Raw genomic sequence first — 8157 nt, 5'->3', positions numbered from 1 at the left:
AAATAGTGGAAATAACTACTGCAGAGCAGAATAAAGAAAAAAGAATGAAAAAAAACTGAGGACAGTTTCAGAGACCTCTGGGACAACATTAAACGCACCAACATTCGAATTATAGGGGTTCCAGAAGAAGAAGAGAAAAATAAAGGGACTGAGAAAATATTTGAAGAGATTATAGTTGAAAACTTCCCTAATATGGGAAAGGAAATAGTTAATCAAGTCCAGGAAGCACAGAGAGTCTCATACAGGATAAATCCAAGGAGAAACATGCCAAGACACATATTAATCAAACTGTCAAAAATTAAATACAAAGAAAACATATTAAAAGCAGCAAGGGAAAAACAACAAATAACACGCAAGGGAATCCCCATAAGGTTAACAGCTGACCTTTCAGTAGAAACTCTGAAAGCAAGAAGAGAGTGGCAGGACATATATTTAAAGTGATGAAGGCGAGAAACCTACAACCAAGATTACTCTACCCAGCAAGGATCTCATTCAGATTTGATGGAGAAATTAAAACCTTTACAGACAAGCAAAAGCTTAGAGAGTTCAGCACCACCAAACCAGCTTTACAACAAATGCTAAAGGATCTTCTCTAGGCAAGAAACACAAGAGAAGGTGAAGAACTACAATAACAAACCCAAAACAATTAAGAAAATGGGAATAGGAACATACATATCAATAATTACCTTAAATGTAAATGGATTAAATGCTCCCACCAAAAGACACAGACTGGCTGAATGGATACTAAAACAAGACCCATATATATGCTGTCTAGAAGAGACCCACTTCAGACCTAGAGACACATACAGACTGAATGTGAGGGGATGGAAAAAGATATTCCATGTAAATGGAAACCAAAAGAAAGCTGGAGTAGCAATTCTCATATTAGACAAAGTAGACTTTATAATAAAGACTATTAGAAGAGACAAAGAAGGACACTACATAATGATCAAGGGATCGATCCAAGAAGATATAACAACTGTAAATATTTATGCACCAAACATAGCACCTCAATACATAAGGCAAATACTAACAGCCACAAAAGGGGAAATCGACAGTAACACATTCATAGTAGGGGACTTTAACGCCCCACTTTCACCAATGGACAGATCATCCAAAATGAAAATAAATAAGGAAACACAAGTTTTAAATGATACATTAAACAAGATGGACTTAATTGATATTTATAGGACATTCCATCTAAAAACAAAAGAATACACATTTTTCTCAACTGCTCATGGAACATTCTCCAGGATAGATCATATCTTGGGTCACAGATCAAGCCTTGGTAAATTTAAGAAAATTGAAATTGTATCAAGTATCTTTTCCAACCACAACGCTATGAGGCTAGATATCAATTACAGGAAAAGATCTGTAAAAAATACAAATACATGGAGGCTAAACAATACACTACTTAATAACAAAGTGATCACTGAAGAAATCAAAAACTACCTAGAAACAAATGACAATGGAGACATGGCGACCCAAAAGCTACGGGATGCAGCAAAAGCAGTTCTAAGAGGGAAGGTTATAGCAATACAATCCTACCTTAAGAAACAGGAAACATCTCAAATAAACAACCTAACCTTGCACCTAAAGCAATTAGAGAAAGAAGAACCAAGAAACCCCAAAGTTAGCAGAAGGAAAGAAATCATAAAGATCAGATCAGAAATAAATGAAAAAGAAATGAAGGAAATGATAGCAAAGATCAATAAAACTAAAAGCTGGTTCTTTGAGAAGATAAACAAAATTGATAAACCACTAGCCAGACTCATCAAGAAAAAAAGGGAGAAGACTCAAATCAATAGAATTAGAAATGAAAAAGGAGAAGTAACAACCAACATCGCAGAAATACAAAGGATCATGAGTTACTACAAGCAACTCTATGCCAATAAAATGTACAACTTGGAAGAAGTGGACAAATTCTTAGAAATGCACAATCTGCCAAGACTGAATCAGGAAGAAATAGAAAATATGAACAGACCAATCACAAGCAGTGAAATTGAAACTGTGATTAAAAATCTTCCAACAAACAAAAGCCCAGGACCAGATGGCTTCACAGGCGAATTCTATCAAACATTTAGAGAAGAGCTAACACCTACCCTTCTCAAAGTCTTCCAAAATATAGCAGAGGGAGGAGCACTCCCAAACTCATTCTACGAGGCCACCATCACCCTGATACCAAAACCAGACAAGGGTGTCACAAAGAAAGAAAACTACAGGCCAATATCACTGATGAACATAGATGCAAAAAACCTCAACAAAACACTAGCAAAGAGAATCCAACAGCACATTAAAAGGATCATACACTACGATCAAGGGGGGTTTATTCCAGGAATGCAAGGATTCTTCAGTATACGCAAATCAATCAATGTGATACACCATATTAACAAATTGAAGGAGAAAAACCATATGGTCATCTCAATAGATGCAGAGAAAGCTTTCGACAAAATTCAACACCCATTTATGATAAAAACCCTCCAGAAAGTAGGCATAGAGGGAACTTACCTCAACATAATAAAGGCCATATATGACAAACCCACAGCCAACATCATCCTCAATGGTGAAAAGCTGAAAGCATTTCCACTAAGATCAGGAACAAGACAAGGTTGCCCACTCTCACCCCTCTTATTCAACATCATTTTGGAAGTTTTAGCCACTGTAATCAGAAAAGAAAAGGAAACCAAATGGGAAAAGGAGAAGTAAAGTTGTCACTGTTTGCAGATGACATGATACTATACATAGAGAATCCTAAAGATGTTACCAGAAAACTACTGGAGCTAATCAATGAAGTTGGCAAAGTAGCAGGATACAAAATTAATGCACAGAAATCTCTGGCATTCCTATACACTAATGATGAAAAATCTGAAAGAGAAATTATGGAAACACTAGCATTTACCCTTGCAACAAAAGAATAAAATATCTAGGAATAAACCTACCTAAGGAGACAAAAGACCTGTACACAGAAAATTATAAGACATTGATGAAAGAAATTAAAGACAATACAAATAGATGGAGAGATATATCATGTTCTTGGATTGGAAGAATCAACATTGTGAAAATGACTCTACTACCCAAAGCAATCTACAGATTCAATGCAATCCCTATCAAACTACCAATGGCATTTTTCACAGAACTAGAACAAAAAATTTCACAATTTGTATGGAAACACAAAAGACCCCGAATAGCCAAAGCAATCTTGAGAAAGAAAAACGGAGCTGGAGCAATCAGGCTCCCTGACTTCAGACTATACTACAAAGGTACAGTAATCAAGACACTATGGTACTGGCACAAAAACAGAAATATAGATCAATGGAACAGGATAGAAAGCCCAGAGATAAACCTGGGCACACATGGTCACCTTATCTTTGATAAACGAGGCAGGAATGTACAGTGGAGAAAGGACAGCCTCTTCAATAAGTGGTGCTGGGAAAACTGGACAGGTACATGTAAAAGAATGAAATTAGAACACTTCCAAACACCATACACAAAAATAAACTCAAAATGGATTAAAGACCTAAATGTAAGGCCAGACGCTATCAAACTTTTAGAGGAAAACATAGGCAGAACACTCTATGAGATAAATCACAGCAAGATCCTTTTTGACCCACCTCCTAGAGAAATGGAAATAAAAACAAAAATAAAAAAATGGGACCCAATGAAACGTCAAAGCTTTTGCACAGCAAAGGAAACCATAAACAAGACCAAAAGACAACCCTCAGAATGGGAGAAAATATTTGCACACAAAGCAACTGACAATGGATTAATCTGCAAAATTTACAAGCAGCCCATACAGCTCAATAGCAAAAAAACAAACCCAATCCAAAAATGGGCAGAAGACCTAAATAGACATTTCTCCAAAGAAGATATACAGACTGCCAACAAACACATGAAAGAATGCTCAACATCATTAATCATTAGAGAAATGCAAATCAAAACTACAATGAGATATCATCTCACACCAGTCAGAATGGACTTGGATACAGCTCAGGTGGGAGCTGTCCTGTAGCCTCCTTCGGTTGTGTTTAAGGTGTGAGGGCTGGGCTTCTGACTAGGGAGGCATAAGTTAAGGTGTGTTAGGATCTTAGAAAGAATAATGGTCACCAAATCTAGTCCCAAAGCTCAGCCACCTCCACCCAGCAGTTGAAGTGCATCCCCCCAGTCGTGGGTACAGTTTTCAGTTTCATATGTTCCTGGAGATGGACAGGAAGAGGAAGAGATGAGATGGAGATGGAATGTCCATCATGAAAACAGCTCTGTGTGTTGTTAGGTATGAGGAAGGAAAGAGGGATAAAAATCAAATCTACCTAACTCCAGGGCTTGAGGCCAGTTCATAGGAAGGGGGACATTAGACATGGATCTAATAAGGTCTGGAACGTAGTAGAGGTCTGCCTACTCTCAAGAGAAATCACTTCTTATGCCAATAATTCACTAGGTATAGATTTAGCCTCTTATGTAATTTGGTCTGTGAGATCCTCCTATAACATGACTACTCTGCCCAAACGTAGAGGGGAACCACTGCCCCAGGGTGTGGCTCAGTAGTGATGAGACTCAACATCAGAAGGGAAGATAGTGTGCAAGATGTTTCAGTGTCTATCACAGGAGGAAGGTAACCACTGTAAGTGGGACAAGTATCAGAACAGAAGACAAATTCATTTGCCAAGTTCCGCTGATTTTTCTATTCAAAAATTTTCCCTTTTCTGGAGTAAGACATTTCTTTGCATGATTACAATTTTGCTTAGTGGGGTAAAGTAGACAAGACCCCTTTAAATGTAAATGTAGACAGCGTGGTCAAGATCATTTAGCACTTGACCACAATGAGATTACAACTCTTTTGTCTTTGGAACTAGTTCTGTGAAGTTGTCCACTTTCAGATGTGTCCTTCTGAGGAAGCCGGCAAGTTTTCAAGCGATGATACTGGTGAAGACTGTACACTATTAGGATCTGGTCTGATATATCCAAAGAAGAAGTGGCATGGTCAAGGGGGCAACTGAAGAGATCATCTACAGAGGCCTGGGAAGGGTTAAGAAAACTGACAAGGGATGGTGGAGGCCCAGGACTAACCCCAGGGAGCAGCATCACCTAACTCAGGCCTACCAGGTAAGGCAAGATGCAGTCGCCAGAACACAAGTGCGGGGCGGGGGGGGGGGTGTCACTTTTCAGGAGCTGTGGTCTTTGGTAGAAAATCACAGCACTGCCAAGTGCGCCTGGCAGAAAGGGACTGGGGAATAAGTTCTTGATGTCTAGTCTCACCCTCATCTCCTGCGTCACATGGGCTGAGCCCACCTAGAAACTGGAGGCAAAGAGAAAAGCAGTACTCCATAGATGTCAACTTCTGGGGACAGAGAACAGAGATCGGGCGGAATAGATGGAGAACAGATGGAGAATAAGCAACACAAAGGGTAAGAAACAAAGACAGGGTCCCCCCAGCCTAAAGCCTTGCCTCACCCCACCTCCTCACCTCAATCACAGGCTGATTCCTGTGCACTCTTTCTTTCCCAGCCCCAGTAACTCAGCCTTTTCACCTTCCCTTTTTCCTGCTTCTGCCAACACTTTCTCTATTCTCATTCATAGTCATCTATGAGAATCTTGAGATGGAGGAAAATCCCAGCTCAAGTGGAGGGATTCTGTGGGATAAAGTCACTACAAACAGCTTACACGAGTTGCCTGGCACCTCATGGCATCCTCCTGGCACCATGGCTACCTGGAGAGAGACATTCCAACGTTTCTTGAAGTTTACTGAATGTATCTTTGGTTTTACACATTAGTCTCAACTGTCTAAAGAGCTAAAGCTTAGGGTTACTGTTCCTCAGACACTGCCTTCTCATTCAATCCTCATGACTTCTCTAGGACACACTACTTAATTTTGTTGTAGAATGAGGTCAGTTGTATTTAACTAATGGGATAAAGTAATTTGCCTCAAGCTCCTACTGCCAAGATATGAAATCAGATCTGAAAAATTCTAAAGGCCAGATACTGGCTACTTTGCTATATCCAAACCAACTAGGCTCAAGATGTAGAAGACAAAGCTTCTTACATACTTGTTCCCCTGACATTCTTCTATTGTATATAGGAACACATTCTGGCATGATCCTTTAGATCCTAAAAAAATATAAAACTATTTCCATGTTGTCTTTCTCAATATACATCTCCCCATTAGCCAATTGCTCTGAACTCTGAGTAAGGCCGATTCTTTGGCCAAATGGTCATCTAGGCTTCATGTTATTCTACAATGTATGTTATATTTTTTCCCTCCTGGGGAGAACCCTCTCTGCTTCTAGAATCTTATCCTCACTCAGCCTCCAAGAAAGCAGTAAGCCCTTGCATGGATCTACCTTTGGGCAGACACAAACTGAGCTCCCATCATCAGCTCTCACCTGTCAGAAATCACTTTTGTTCCACCCCCCGGAGAGTCTTCTTCACCAGCTTGCATCTGCCTTGTGATCTTGGTCTGCAGATTAAATATTTCAGCTCATCCAATAGCTAATCCTGGCCCCAAGATTAAGCTTTGACTTACCATAGAGTCTAGATAGTCCCAGGGGTCTATCTAGAGTCCCAGACTGTATCTTTCAGTATCAATGCATCTCTAATCAAGGAGCCCGCACACCAAATCCTGCTTATGTGATTCTGAGAAATACCTAATAGCCAACCTACAAGAGTTAAATGACTTAATAGTTACTTGTCCACCTTAGGTCACTTTCATTGATGCAAAAACATTACTTTGAGAGTCATATTGCAAAAAAGATATTCATACATTTCATTCAAATATGTATTCTGGCCTGTGCTTGAAAAATCTGTAGATATCTTCACATAGTAATAACTTGTGACATTATTCTGTAACTTTGAGGAATGTTTATAGAATCTTATCTAGTCAACAACCTATTCTTTATTATAGGACCTACGAATATTCTTGTCTTATTTCCAGAAAAAAGTCCTACTGCATTTTGAGGCACGGGTGAGAAGGTGCATTTATAACTAGCCACACTCACTTTTCATAATGTCTGCTCGACACCCAGCTCCTTCCAGCTCACTGTCATTCCAGGATTGGAGTCCCTGCACATCTGGCTCTCCATCCCCTTTGGCTCCATATACCTGGTGGCCATGGAAGGGAATGTCACCACTATGGCTGGTAATGGTGGAGCACTGCCTGCACCAGCCCATGTACTTCTTCCTGTGCCTAGAGGCTATCATTGACCTGGTTCTGTCCACTTCCACTATTCCCAGACTGCTGGGAATCTTGATTTGGTGCTGTTGACATTGGCTTGGATGGCTCCTTGGCTCAAATGTTCCTCATCCACTGCTTTGCCACGGTTCAGTAAGACATCTTCCGTGCCATGGCTTTTGACCACTACATAGCCATCTGCGACCCACTCCATCATACCACAGTGCTCACTCATACTGTGGTGGGATGTTTGGGGCTAGCTGGCCTCTTCTGGGGTGTATTCCACATTGGACCCCCGCCTCTGATGATCCACCTGCAGCTGCCCCTTTACAAAGCCTGTGTCATCTCCACTCCTACTGTGAGCACATGGCTGTGGTCCCCTTGCCATAGCAGAGGCCAGATGGAAGCACTTAACAAGCCAGAGGGTTGAAATTACTCTAAAAACTGGTGAAAATCAAAGGGGCTTGGCCCACAGGGAGTGTTAAAGATAGTTAATAGGATATTGTGTCCCAAGGGCCAAAATAGATGGGCATCCAGCAAGGCTCTGCTTACCATTCATAGAACAAGGCAAGAATGGAGGATGAGGAGGCTGAGGATGGTCACTCCAATAAAGTCAGTCTCTTGCTCAGTTCCCAGACCTGTGCCAGTGTTAAGATCTAGGGCTGTAACTAAAGAGGTACCTGGATACCTAAGTGGAAGAACTGTGAAAAAAAACATGATTATATACCATGATGATTTCCTGAGACCTTCCTAAAAGATAACTTTGGCCATTTACTCAGGCAATTTTATACTAAAAAGAGGGGAATACCAAGGCATTGAAGGTTAAAGTTTGAGTTGACCCTGACACCCAGAAATCAAAAGCATAATCGTGGTCCCTCTATTAGAGTTGGGGTTCTACTCTGGGTAGCAGAGTCTAGTTAGTAATTGAAGTTTTGGAGAAAGTCAGTTGTCAGTCACTTAATGAATAATTAGAATGACTGTACTTGGTAGGTTGA

The 8157-nt window shown here is 40.4% G+C and overlaps 1 pseudogene; it reads left to right on the top strand.

Annotated features, from left to right (window-relative positions):
- The first annotated feature begins 5368 nt into the window (after positions 1–5368).
- On the top strand, positions 5369–7552 carry LOC101285028 (olfactory receptor 52M1-like; annotated as a pseudogene).
- Positions 7553–8157: the final 605 nt, after the last annotated feature.

Source organism: Orcinus orca, chromosome 8 (assembly GCF_937001465.1).
Source record: "Orcinus orca chromosome 8, mOrcOrc1.1, whole genome shotgun sequence".
Classification (NCBI taxonomy): Eukaryota; Metazoa; Chordata; class Mammalia; order Artiodactyla; family Delphinidae; genus Orcinus; species Orcinus orca.
This window is presented reverse-complemented; position numbering and strand designations above follow the sequence as displayed.